This window comes from Eurosta solidaginis, chromosome 4, assembly GCF_040869045.1.
Source record: "Eurosta solidaginis isolate ZX-2024a chromosome 4, ASM4086904v1, whole genome shotgun sequence".
NCBI classification, from domain to species: Eukaryota; Metazoa; Arthropoda; class Insecta; order Diptera; family Tephritidae; genus Eurosta; species Eurosta solidaginis.
The window spans coordinates 112,278,231-112,293,172 of record NC_090322.1 but is presented as its reverse complement, the minus strand read 5'-3'; the positions used below and the strand labels follow the sequence as shown (position 1 = coordinate 112,293,172).

Here is a 14,942-nt window from a genome sequence, read left to right as displayed (position 1 = left end):
CGTTTGCTTGTTCGCTAAAAATCCTTCCATAACTATAGAGGTGAATACAAGCAAATTTGTAGTGGTAGACCTTTGACGAATAAAACCGTGTTGACATGGAGATAAAAGACTAGAACACTGATATTGCATTTGATTGGTGACAATCTGTTCAAAGACTTTAGGAATGACTGAAACTTTAGCAATACCCCTATATGAGCCTTACGATCGGCCCTCGTAACCCTATAAAGCTACAGTGCTTTTGTTAATAAAATGTGAAAATAAAGAATTATGCAAAATTCGAAGCTGCTCAAACGTGTCGCCTAGTCTCATCTTTTTGGCCCAGTTCAGCCCGACGATTGAAATTATCAAGGCTTAAAAGAAGGTGCCCAACGCGGCCAAGGAGAAGCGGTTTGAGAAACCGCAGGGTACTGAGCGTGTAATCCACGCTGGGTTTTGGCAGCCTACCTCCTACAAGACGTCTTGCTCCGGTGAGCGCTAAAACTACGGGTGTATCCCTACAATTTCCCCCGCCCTCTCTTCATTTTGCTTTAGGTGTGCCTCTGCACACTTGTACACTTGTGCATGAAACCGTGCGACTCACAAACATTACTATGATGAATTTAGTCAAACTGTTGTTGAAATTTCTCTCCTTGAAGAGGAGAGGGAAACAAAAGGCATGCGCACTCTAATGTGCAGACAAAATTGTATAGGTAATGTACGATGAAAGTTGAATATATTGGCAATCAACAAGCTGTTTGCGGTGACCTCGCAACTACTTATGCCCTCCCATGTGTTGTGATGCTGCGGGAGCAACAGCTGTGGCAAAGATCTATGCAGCTCCACGCCGATCTGTGATGGTTTCCATGCAAAAACTTCAAGACACTCTCACCTGGTATATCTGCTAGCAATCTGCCGCGGCACTTCTCGTTTGTGCCGTGGGGACCGGGTAGTGACTTGCCTGCTGGCGATTTATCTATCCAAAGGTGCGCTTTTTTAGTAAGTAGCGGATTGGTTAGGTGTCCAGTGCACTGAATATGCTGTGTCCAGAAAAATTGCAGCTATTACAATTCGCTGCCGGCGGCGCCTACACTTGTTTATGCCGATCTGCTTTAATAGCTTAATGCTGCCCGTCGTGCTGGCATACCAAAGTGGCTTCTTATTTAGAGCACGCGAAGAAACTTGCAAGTTGACTTTTGTTGCCTTTTTTTTATTTGTTTGTGATCTGATTTTTGATCACGTTCAACTCCTTGAGTAATCACCGGAAAAAAGGATAGAATTTTCGTGAAGCTCGGGGCAGCTATTTCCTTATTTGCACAAATGTCAAAAACAGCTGAGTTGACTGCGTTCGCAACATGTAGTTCAAGGTTGTTGCATTAGCTTTAACATGTTTGCAGCTAGTGTTAGCAGAAAGGTCGTTGAAATAAACAGGGTGACCGCAACAGGGCGAGCGGTTTAGAGGCGTTTGCGGTGATGAAACGCTCGAAAAGCCGGTCTTATTCGTCCGCTTGGGGCAGTGTTCCGATTATGTGCGGAGATCCTTCGCATGATACAAACCCACCGAACGGCCTTGTGCATCCCCGATCTCATACAGCGAATTGCCTCGCACCGCGAGAATCACTGACTTAAAGTACTTGGCAGCAAGCTTTGCGTTATAACCTTCCGCAGCGCTACTCAGTTTAAAATTCCTCCGGTAAACTGTTTGACCTACCCGGTATCTGATGGGACGCGATCTGCTGTTGTACGCTCGCTGTCCCTTCCTGTGCGCCTCCTCCAGTCCTTGAATTAGCATGTTCCTTATCAACGAAAGTCGGTCAGATCCGGACAGCACCTCCACGCTGGCTTCGCCCACTGAATTTATTCTGCGCAGCACTTCATAGGCATTCCCATGCTGGATCATGGTCTGTTCGAAGACGGCTTTATAAGGCTCCACTCCAATTGTCTCATGTGTGGCACTGCGCAGTGCGAAGGCAGCATGCGAGACGTGTCGATCCCACTCTCGTTGGTCTTCGCCCGATAAGTATGTCCGGATAATGGCAACTAATGACGCGCTCTGAGGCATTGGCCTGCGGGGCATAAGGGGCAGTTTTGATGTGTTTGACACCATAGCCTTGCAGAAAGTTCGCGAAACACTCTGAGATGAATTGTCTGCCGTTATCCGAATGTATAAACTCCGGAACGCCGAATACGTGGAATATATCAGCCTCTAAGTATTTAATCACCTCCTGCGCCGTAGCGTGTCTCATTGGCTTGAGAAAGACGAACTTTGTGAGATGGTCTAATGCCACGAACACATACGGATTTCCAAAACGCGAACGTGGATACGGCCCGCAGAAATCAACATTTAGTCTTTGGAATGCTCTCTCCGTTTGAAAACGATCCAATATCGGTGGCCGTGACGTCACGTTCGGTGACTTCGAACACTTACAAAGCTCACATTTGGAGACGAAATTTCTAACATCTCCAACCATGCCTGGCCAAAAATACCACGTTCTCAGCCTATAAAGCGTATTTGTAATCCCTCCGTGACCTGCCGTTCTGTCGGAGTGCATCCCCGTAAGAAGGGCTTGTCTGAAGCCTTTCGGGACCCAAATTTTCCATAGGGATTCCTCTACCTCCTCGGTTCCCCTAGGCAGTACCCTTTTGTACACTACTCCGTCCGCTACTTTCATGTCCGGTAACCGGTCAGCGTTATCCTGGATGTTTTGCTTCAGAGACTCATACTCTGCACTCGAAAATTCTGCCGAATTAAAGTCCAGTATATTGTGTACCGTGTTCTCCACGATCTCTTCCATATGCATGCGGCTAAGCGCATCGGGAACCACATTCTGCACACCCTTACGGTGCTCTATCCGAAAATCGAACGATTGTAGCTTCAAGCTCCATCGGGCGAGACGACCTGCGAGATCTTTCTGCCCCATTAGCTACTTGATGCTCATATGGTCTGTGAGAATCGTGAATGGGAGGCCTTCCACATATGCGCGAAACTTCTGCACCCTAACGACTGCCGCAAGACACTCCAACTCGGTAATGGTATAATTCCGTTGCGCGGAATTCAGCTTCTGGGACATGAAGGCGGTGGGCCTTTCATTTCCCTCTTCGTCCTTCTGGAACAGTACGCCTCCGATGCCTTGAGTTGAGGCATCGCACTGAATGAAAAAAGGTTTGCTGAAGTCTGGGTTAACCAGAACATCTGTGGAGATCAGTGGTTGCTTCAGGTCTCCAAAGGCTTTTACGGCCTCGGCTGTCATCGCGAAAGCTCTCACCTTCCGGAGGCAGTCTGTCATCGGCGCAGCGGTTGTGGCAAAATTAGGTATGAACCGCCTGTACCAGCCACACATACCAAGGAAGCGCCGGAGCTGCTTGACGGTGGTCGGTACAGGAAAGTCGATCATTGACGGGATCTTCGCCGGGTCCGTCTTTAATTGACCTTGTCCTACAATGAAGCCTAGATATTTCAGCTCCTTCTGACAGAATTTGGACTTTTCCAAATTTATCGTCAACCCCGCATTGGCAAGACACTCCGCAACCTCTGCCAAGTGTTCCAGGTGGGTATCCAAATCGGGCGAGCAGATGAGCAAGTCATCTATGTAGACAAACACATGCTCTCGCAACCGAGAGGGGATGACCTTATCCATCAGTCTACACAGTCTCTGGCTGGCGTTGCACAGACCGAAAGGCATAACCTTAAACTGGTACAGTGGCCTGCCAGGGACTGTGAAAGCGGTTTTTCCCCGGGATGACCTCTCTGGAGGGATTTGCCAAAAGGCATCTTTCAAGTCAATTTCGGAAATGAAAAATGTTTCTCGCAGCCGTCACAAGATCCCTTTTACATGTTGCGTCGGGTACGCATCCTTTTTCGTACGCTCATTCAATTTTCGCATGTCCACACACAGGCGTTTCTTCCCCGGCTTCTCGACAAGTACGATGGGCGAACGCCAAGAGCTATTGCTCTCCTCGATCACATCGAGCTTCAACATTCGATCGATTTCATCATAGGCGTATTTCTGTTTCACCGGCGACATTGGGTAATGCCTCTGCTTTACCGGCACCGTATCGTCGAAAACTTCTATGATATGCTCCATAACGTGTGTTCTGCCCAGACCGAGATCTGCGAAAGATGGGAAGAACTTTTTAACTCGCTCCAGCTTCCGAACCTCCGCCTCTGTAAGCTCGATTTGGTTGGCGTTTGTCACATCTAGCTCCGAGACTATTGTCGGGCGACGCCAAACGCATCCCAAAAATCAATCCCCAGGTATAGTTCCTGTTGGAGACTTGGAACCAGATATAACACCATCTCTACTGTTTTGCCACGCCAGGTAATTAGAGCGTTAAATTTTCCCACTACTGCCTGAGGTCTTCCGTCCGCCGTATTCAAGCACTTGTTCGAGGATTGCACCTTGTGGTTTAATCGGGCTGCCCACGCGTTCGCGCCTGATCCAGGGCAACTTATCGAAGCCCCGCTGTCCAGCAAACCCTGCACCGGAATTCCCTCTATCTCTACATTTATGTATGGACGCTTGTCAATCGTATCGCGTATTACCGTCTCGGCAATAGCATTTCCTTCCCTTTTTAGCTCTTTCCCTGACTTTCTAATTTTTTAAATTTTCTTCCAAGACCTAGTATATGCTGTTTGGGGTGTATTTTCACCCGAACTATCGTCACGTCCGAAAATGCGTTTCCTGGCGGCCTCATATCTGTATTTTCTCTCCTCTAGCGAAAGTATAGGAGTCAATCTTGGCGCAGACTTCGACACGCCAGCACCGCTGAAAATCTTGTATTTTACGTCTCCGGGGTTAAACGACGCGGGTGGGGCTCCCCGGTCTTCCAACCCGTCTCCTGGTTTTCCTGTTTGTGTTCTTCGCACCATGAGCATTACATGCCGGGCCTATTGCATTTGAAGCAGACCATCCTATGGAGTTTTCCATCACAGCTAGAGGTGCTCGTACCATTCTCTTCGACGACCGGCTTTTGGGACCCCGCGTCCTTTTGCTGATTCTGCCGAGAGAATTTATCTTTTGTCGGTCGATACAATGCTTCCACCATTTCGTGTTCTTCTTCCGCAGGGTCGGTTTCCAACTCCTCCACGGTTTTCCTGCGAAAGGTTTTTTGCTCCACTTCCGAGAGATGTTTCTCGGCTCGACGGCATTCCGAACGCAGCTCTTCCAGCGTCTCTATCTTACATCCGAAAATAAGGTTTTTCATTCTGGGCTTAAGATTCCTTCTAATCAGATTCACCAGGCTTCGCTCTGGCATTCTGCTTGTCATCGTCAGTACCATCCCCCTTACGGCCGCGTAGAATTCTTCAAACTTCTCATTGTAGTCCTGCCTGCGATCGTTCATGGCTTGACGGATCTCCTCGTCGCAGTCCGCTTTCCGGAAATGTTCCACGATAGCCGATCGAAACGATTGGTAATCTCCTACGGTGCCTCCAGAATGCTCCTCCAGGTACAACCAGTACCGGTGCCTCCAGAATGCTCCTCCAGGTACAACCAGTACCATTCGCGAGCCGGACCATCCAACAGCAAGTGAAAGTTTGCATACAGGTCTTGCGGAGAGACGTTATGTTTTCTTCGAAGCGTCTCGATTCGAAACAAAAACCGTTCCACATAAATCGACTTTCGCCCCCCATCAAACTTTAGGTTCCAATCTCGAATAACCTTAGTCGCATTGCCCTCATGCCGGTACCCATGTTCGCGTCCACGTTCCATTGGAGTGAGCCCTCGATGAGCCTCCAATCCGGTTTCGGGTCTCATCAAGCTACCCTCATCTTCTCCCTGACCAATGCTCTCAGAAATCCTACTCGAGTCGGCCCTCGCATTCGCTGTGGGAGTGCGAGTGCCTGTATCCCCCCTTTCCAGACTGGATAACCTGTCTGCTAGACCGTTCATATCTTTGCGTAACGTTTTAACGACCTCTTTGCTTGCATCCGTCGTTGACTGACTCACATCCAATTGATGTTTGACGAACATGAGTTCAAATTTCCGGCAGTAGCTCTTCGCCCACTGCACCCAACTGCATGGACTTCGGACTCGATATACCTGCTTGACATTTATCGTCGCTCTCTTCGAGCGTCCCTGTTCCGACCTCGTTCACGGAGTTGGGTCGCTGAGCGCCCTGTTCCGCCGGGACCTCATTCTCTTTCTTCTCTACGGAACCATCGCTACGGAGTCCTTCTTTTGTTTTTTGAGGCTTCGTCATTGTGGAGCGATACGTTTTTTAAAGGTTTAATTCAGTTTAAAAGTTTAATTGCAAGTGATTATGAAGTTTAAATATACGTAGTGATTCCAAAATCAAAGATGTGTGTTTTTATATACATACATATGTAAGGTAATAGTGCCTGTGTTAGGGCTGTATGATACGGTATATGGGTAAAATATATGTAAAATTGTTATATGATTAAGTGTCTTGATTTCCGGATGTGACGTCTGTCCGCCTAACGTCGTTCGTCGATTGTCCTATTATAAAATAAGTGTCCATCTAAAATCTAAAACTCCCAGCATCGATACTACAGTCTGATCAACTGTCTGTCTAGACTGGCTACCGATGAATATATAAATTTAATTTATGTTGCTGTAGACACATTTAGTCTGCACTCCTACGTCAAACTAGGCTACCTAAACAGCTCCCGCCCATCTACTTTGGTTCGCGACACTTTCGTCCGCTCTAATAAAGGCTAAACGAGCTACCTGCGAACCCCAAGGTAGTGCCTAAGACCTGACACAATTGCTCGGCTATGTATCAGCCAGGCAAGCTATCAGCTAACCGACGTTCTACCTTCCGTATCTTCCGATTAAGCATTGACACAATTGACGGACGATAACTCTTCTGCCCATCAAGATATCAAACGCTGCTTAAAGTGTGTATAAATTGAGTAAATTGTGTAGTGTCCCCTCGATGTTCGTAGATTGTTTCTGTTTTCCAGGAGCACCGCTCGCCGTCGGGCCCCACACCTTGGGCGCCATTTTGTTACGTACGGGTTTTGGGTTGACGCGCCTACTGCTTCTTCGCGAAGAACTCCTTGCCTTCAGCCCCTCATCTTTCCATGCCCGGTCTGCCACGGGGTACGCTTGCTCACGCACGAGCTAGCTCGCCGGACCGTGGGTTCTTGTGGCACCGCGGCATGACCGCACCATACAAAAATTCGTACCCCCCTTTGTTTCTCACCCATTCGATGGGTACAACACTCAGAACTCCCGTTTGCATGCTTAACTTACCATGACTCCTCCGAAGTTTGCAGCTGCCGATGGTGTTATTTGGCCAGCCCTCTTATTCCCTCCCTTCCATGGTCGGCAGTGGCCTTATGGTTGCCGGCCCCAATGTTCAACCTACAATTGTCTATCCCCTCATGTCACCCGTCCGTCCCCTCCCTGTCCGTCCGTCTGAACACATCACATCCGAAACCAAATACCACCATCCTAAATTGATTAGCAATTCATTGTAAATTTATTGAAAAATTAATTCACATGTTTGTATTCACACCAACGTGTGGTCCTTACTTACTATGTGTTTATTACATACTATAAGAGCCTTACGATCAGCCCTCGTAACCCTATAAAGCTACAGTGCTTTTTTTAATAAAATGTGAAAAGAAAGAATTATGCAAAATTCGAAGCTGCACCAACGTGTGGTCCTTACTTACTATGTGTTTATTACATACTATATGAGCCTTACGATCAGCCCTCGTAACCCTATAAAGCTACAGTGCTTTTTTTAATAAAATGTGAAAAGAAAGAATTATGCAAAATTCGAAGCTGCTCAAACGTGTCGCCTAGTCTCATCTTTTTGGCCCAGTTCGGCCCGACGATTGAAATTATCAAGGCTTAAAAGAAGTTGCCCACCGCGGCCAAGGAGAAGCGGTTTGAGAAACCGCAGGGTACTGAGCGTGTAATCCACGCTGGGTTTTGGCAGCCTACCTCCTACAAGACGTCTTGCCCCGGTGAGCGCTAAAACTACGGGTGTATCCCTACAATTTCCCCTGCCCTCTTTTCCTTTTACTTTAGGTGTGCCCCTGCACACTTGTTCACACTGCATGAAACCGTGCGACTCACAAACATTACTATGATGAATTTAGTCAAACTGTTGTTGAAATTTTTCTCCTTGAAGAGGAGAGGGAAACAAAAGGCATGCGCACTCTAATGTGCAGACAAAATTGTATAGGTAATGTTCGATGAAAGTTGAATGTATTGGCAATCAACAAGCTGTTTGCGGTGACCTCGCAACTACTTATGCCCTCCCATGTGTTGTGATGCTGCGGGAGCAACAGCTGTGGCAAAGATCTATGCAGCTCCACGCCGATCTGTGATGGTTTCCATGCAAAAACTTCAAGACACTCTCACCTGGTATATCTGCTAGCAATTTGCCCCGGCACTTCTCGTTTGTGCCGTGGGGACCGGGTAGTGACTTGCCTGCTGGCGATTTATCTATCCAAAGGTGCGCTTTTTTAGCAAGTAGCGGATTGGTTAGGTGTCCAGTGCACTGAATATGCTGTGTCCAGAAAAATTGCAGCTATTACAATTCGCTGCCGGCGGCGCCCACCCTTGTTTATGCCGATCTGCTTTAATAGCTTAACGCTGCCCGTCGTGCTGGCATACCAAAGTGGCTTCTTATTTAGAGCACGCGATGAAACTTGCAAGTTGACTTTTGTTGCCTTTTTTTATTAGTTTGTGATCTGATTTTTGATCACGTCCAACTCCTTGAGTAATCACCGGAAAAAACGACAGAATTTTCGCGAAGCTCGTGGCAGCTATTGCCTTATTTGCAGAAATGTCAAAAACAGCTGAGTTGACTGCGTTCGCAACATGTAGTTCAAGGTTGTTGCATTAGCTTTAACATGTTTGCAGCCAGTATTAGCAGAAAGGTCGTTGAAATAAACAGGGTGACCGCAACAAATGCTTAATCAGTTATATGACCAAAAGGCTGCCATTAACCTATACGTAGCCGAACGAGGGTTTGAAGAAGTTTTGACAGCAAGTGAATAGAAAACGGCTTGTAATTTAGTAAAAGTATTAAAGCCTTTTTATCAGGCAACACTGGATTTGTCTTATGACTCAGCATGTACTTCTGTCATAATGCCATTGATTGCTATGCTGCAGGGAAAACTTGAGCGCAGCGATGATGATGAACTGAAATTTCTACTTTAAAACACAGCTTAAAATCTCCATTGCTAAGGCGTTTCGCTTTTACTAAAACAAATCCATAGCTGCTTATTTCTACTTTACTTAATCCTCGTTTTAAGCAGAAACATTTTTCAGCTGTGGAATTTAATACGTGTGAAGTTATATTAAAGGAACAATCTGGTTCATTCGAAGAAGAGAACCGAAATCAAATTGTTCCACTTGATAAGAGCTTGAGTGTTAACCACAATGATGACCTGTGGGACTCTCACAATTGCGACATGATAACGCAAGAACCACGATTAGACGAAGGCTGTTCCATTTTCAAAACAGTTTGACTCGTATTTCTCTGAACCAATCGTTCCCCGCGATAGCAATATTTTCGAATATTGGCACCAAAGTTCATATTTGAGCCTTAAAGAATCTGCAAACAAATATCTTTCTGCACCTCCAAAAAGCGTTGCAAGTGAGCAGCTTTTCAGTGCTGCAGGTGAGCTTTGTAGCGATAGGCGCTCAAACTTGCTTGGAGAAAACGCTAATAAACTTCTTTTTTTACATTATAATATAAAATTGTTTCACTTTGATTATTAACTAAAAACTGTTTTGCCTGCTTAGCAAATGAATTTGGTAAATGTTATTTTTTTTAACTACGGTGACCTTTATATGCTTATGAATTAAACGAGAGCTTTTTATTTTTACTACTATAAATGCAAGTAGAAATACAATGTCGAATAAAATACAAACATAGGTTTAATATTTTTATTTTTCAATGAACATGAAATGTATAGTTCCACCTTGAAATACAATGTTTGTACAAGTAATACACAAAACAAGGAATATATTTTTTAATGTTTTTGAGTTTATTTTATATTTTTCCGAATTTATTTTTAAATAATAAATTGAAATATTCTAATACATTTATAATAAAAAAGTATAATTTTTGATGATCGGCATCGGCATCGGCCGATTATTTGCCCATGGGCCGATTAATCGGCATCGGCATCGGCCAAAAATTGAGCATCGGTCGGACATATGATATGCACATACAAACATACCAAAAATAGAGGCGCTATTTCTATTTTGTTGGTAGCTTTTTTTCGAATACTTACATACATCCATATACATACATACACATCTACATCCCAATCAAAACAAGGTTGATTGAACAGTTCTCAGCGAACATACACACGAATTGCATTTTCAACCATGTGACTTGTCACATTTTTTGAAACTCCACCCATTAACTTTTACATAACGCGCCTAAAGAAGTAAAACTTCAAAACAAAAATTTGTCTCAAACGAAAAAATCGGGGGGGGGGGGGGGGGGGGGGGGACCTACTCATTATGCTCACAAAATTTCATGAGAGTCGGGCCGTTTCGAAGGAGTTCAACCACTAACACTGTGAGAATTTTTTATATTAGATTGAATTGGTTATAGGCTGCATAAGATTATAAAAGTTCTGACTAAATATTTTGAATATTTTATGACAGTTCTTCAAACGTTTACTATTTTGCTGACTGCGTCAGTTTCGAAATTAAGATTATGTGGCTCTCCAGGTTTTCTTGTCAAATTTTTAATATCTTCATATAATCGATTGGCAGTGCATTTGCAGTGTGTAACGTAGCAAATTTCTTAGGCACAACATTTTTGCAGAGACCTTTTTTATACGTCCCCTTTTATAAATATTATTTCTTCTATATATGGAATGATTCAAAGAAATTTTGAGTCATTATTTCAGGTTGTTATGGCTTTTGTTTAAAATAAGTACTGTTTGTTATAAAACGTAAGTATAAATAAAATCTTGTGTATTTGTTCGATAGAACAACAGTTTATTTAAAACTGAGCTCTGGAAAAGCTTAATGAAATTCAATGGTTCGTTCCGTTTATCCAAAATTATAACGGTAATGTTTCGCTCCAAATATTATACATTTCAGGATTATTTTTCGTACTTTATTCAAAATTCAGACGAAATGACCCAAAAACTAGCTTCCTGTCTTTTTTAAGGAGTCTATCCTGAACTATTGCGGCCGCCGTGATGTGGTGGTAGCGAGCTCCACCTACCACACCCCGAAAATCATGGCTTCAACTCCCGGTCAAAGCAACATCGAAAATTTAGAAAAAAGTTTTTTTTCAATTAGAAAAAGGATTTTCTAAGCGTGGTCGCCCCTCGGCAGTGATTTGACGTTCGGAGTCGGCATAAAACATGTAGGTCCCGTCCCACCAATATGTAGGAAAAATTAAAAGGGGGTTAACGTGCCTTGCATTTATTTATCTATCCTGACCTAGTGCTGCTCACTCATTCATATTCGCACAAACTATTTAATAACTAACAGTAGGTCACAATTTAGCTGTATTTTCGATTCAATTCACTACGAACACTGAAGTTCCTTGCTTTGTTTTGGGTTTTCACCCACAACTGTTATAGTTATTTTATTTCCGATATTTTAATAGATAACTTCAGTGTTCAAAAGTGATTGTAAGTTATTGGATAGTTGAAATTAAGACACTTCATAGTTCTTTTCCAAGTTGCTTGCAAAGAATTACAACTATTATTTGCAAGTATTACATAAATATAATGCAACTGATGATTTTAACTCTTAACATTTTCTAATGTAATGTGAGTTACCATCGAATTGCCCGTCCCGCCAGCAACAATTATGGAATACCACCAACAAAAAATATAAATAAATGCGAGGCGCGATAACCTCCGAAGAGTTTTTAGGCCGAGCTTCTCTCCCAAATTACGTCGCACTTTTAATTTTTCGTACGAATTGGAGGGACTTCAAACGGGGAGCTTTTCATAGCAGAAATACACTCTGAGTGCTTGCCAAATCACTGACGAGGGGCGACCCAGCTTAGAAAATCCTTTTTCTAATTGAAAAAACTTGTTTCTAAAATTTTGATGTGGCTCTGCCTGGGGTTGAATCTAGGATTTCGGCGTACTAATCGGAGCACGCTACCACCACACCACAAGAAAATCAACGAAAAGACGAAGAAAAATAGCATTAAAACAAATAATACGGACGAATAAGAAAATGGGTTAGGGGACTTAGAATATATTCGGGGCAGGTATGAACGTCGTAAAAGGTGACTAAAATACCCAATTGTCAACCTCACCTACCGGTAGGGAATTATTTTTCTTTAACAGCTGAGACTCTGGCGACGTCAAGCTTTTCATGGAACTAGGGAACATGGGGTCGTAATGGCCTAGAAGGTTCAATGTGGTCATATTAAAACGCTCCCGAGATGGTCGGGCGTTTATCTTAATGGTGCTTGTTACCGGAACGTACCGGATCTATGTATATCCGGGAATGGACCATCAACATTGGTAATACTCCCCAAAAAATTCGGAGGAGGGTCTCTTAATCGCTACAAACACAATGCTATGCATCCGGAATATTTATACAAAGAAAATTTCTTGATGACTAGGGAAAGCCTAATATTTTAGTGAGGTGCAAAAAAAAATTAAGAAGTCGTTTTTTTTAATTTTTTTTAATTAAACAGTTCTTCAGTAAGGAAGTCCCAGTTCGAACATTACATACCCAGCTGTACACTTCAAATGTTGTTGTTGTTTGTTTTGTGTGCTTAATAGTGTTACAAGGCTGCGCAATAAACATATTCTGAACTAATTTTCGTTTAAAAGAATCAAAAAGGATACAGAGGCTAACGCCAATGACCTTGAGCGGGTAATAATGCAGTTTTCCTTCAGATATCAGGATTTCTCAACAGTTTATTTTAAAATAAAGATAGAACAATAAACATAAACACATAAGTGCCATTGTACTAAAAAGTGTTAATATAAAAAAAGGGCAAGGTTATTAACGAAATTTTCCAACTAGAAATAGCTTATTACTAGGGCTGTAAACTGCATCTGGATTTTTCAACTATCCAGATAAACCGCATATTCGAACACTGAAAGTGCTAGTAAAATCAACAAATCGGTTCTGTTGTTCTTGACTTAAGGGAGATTCGGTGAAATTGATCGAATTATGGTTAACTCGACCGAGTTCTTTGTCAAACGAACAAATTAGTTTAGTAATTTCAACAGAAGAGAAATTGTCGCTCTCAATTCAACAAAATTCTGTAAAATTGACAGGTTGGTTAATCTAACTGATTTTTCTGTTAACACAACTGATCTCACCGGTCATTTCAACAGCGATCAACAGTCAATACATGAGCAAATTTCAAAGAGAATTTTATGCTCACTGCTCTCTCTACTTTGTACTTATGACGATGGTGCCACTTGTTAAAAAATATACCAAAATGAGAAAACCACCAAATCGAAAAACACACAAAATGGGAACACAACAAAAAACTAGTTTTTCAGTTATCAATACAGAACAAACCCCTTTTTTGAATTTACTGTGCAAAAATTATGAGACACCGGGACACCAATTTATCGGGTACAATTTTGCAACTTCTCCTCCAAGCTTAAAGTGTTACGAAAATTAAACTTGCCGAATTACATGTAAAGTTACTCCAGTGGTGAATTACCTTCTAGCGATTTGATTCTTTACTTTTCTATAACTTACAAGTTCTCTATTTAAAATGTTATGTCAAACATTTATACAAGTTTTGTTCGAAACAATCAAGTGTGGCAACTACATGCGAGAGAAGAAATTGAGAATGAGCTGAGCTGCAACCGAAAGAATTGAGAATCAGTTTTGTGACTACTATTTTCATTTCTATTTGCAAAGAGAAGTTCAAAACTATAAATTAAATAAATTATAAAATATAAAATTTGGTGAAAGTGCGTTTAATAAAACAAAATAATAAAGCGTATAATGTTTAATGTGTGCTAGCATATTTGATGTAAGCCCAATTGACGTTCGGTTAGTAAGTGCCACCGTGGTGTTATGGTAGCGTGCTCCGGCTGCTAGAACGTATGCCCTGGATTCTCACCCCGGGCAAGGCAACATAAAAATTTTAGAAATAAGGTTTTTCAATTAGAAGAAAATTTTTCTAAGCGGGGTCGCCCTTCGGCAGTGTTTGGCAAGCGCTCCGAGTGTATTTCTGCCATGAAAAGCTCTAAGTGAAAACTCATCTGCCTCGCAGAATCCGTTCGAAGTCGGCATAAAATATGTAGGTCCCGTCCGGCCAATTTGTAGGGAAAATCAAGAGGGGCACGACGCACATTGGAAGAGAAGCTCGGTCTTAGATCTCTTCGGAGGTTATCGCGCCTTAAATTTATTTATTTATATGGCAACATGGGTACTTTCGTACAAAGCTGTCGCAACAACTTTTTTTGTTCATTTGACTACTAAAACGGTCAATTACAAATCAACGATTTGTGTGCAGTTGATTCAACATCTTGTTGCGACGGATAAAAATTAACAGAAATTTCGGTTGAATTGACCCGTATTTCGGTTGATTTTACCAGTCTTATTCTTTCAGTGAATAACCGCATATCTAAGCAAAAAATCCGGCTATCCGGATATCCGGATTCATAAATAATAACAGTAATTCTGCCGAATATTGTTACGATAGGTTTAATGATTTTTTATTTATGATTAATAATATTAGTAATATTTGTAAATTTCAATTTTTTTTTCAAATTTTTTACAAGAGTCTCAATATCAGTCCACATGTTCAATTTCTAGGTGTATTATTTACTAAATAATCAGGTTTTTTGCGTTTTCCAAAATATATATATATATATATATATATATATATAAAGTGGGCGTGGTTATTATCCGAATTCGCAAATTTTTTATACCAATCTATTTTGGGTCCAGATAAGCTCGTGCACCAAATTTGGTGAAGATATCTCAATATTTACTCAACATATCGTGTTAACGGACAGACGGACGGACGGACATGGCTCAATCAAATTTTTTTCGATACTGATG

At 42.5% G+C, this 14,942-nt stretch overlaps 1 protein-coding gene across 14 annotated transcripts in view; it reads right to left on the bottom strand.

The window, feature by feature from the left end:
• The window catches only part of Nadsyn (NAD synthetase), a 1,223,365-nt gene that overhangs the window by 405,785 nt on the left and 802,638 nt on the right, over positions 1–14,942 (bottom strand). The window lies entirely within an intron of this gene.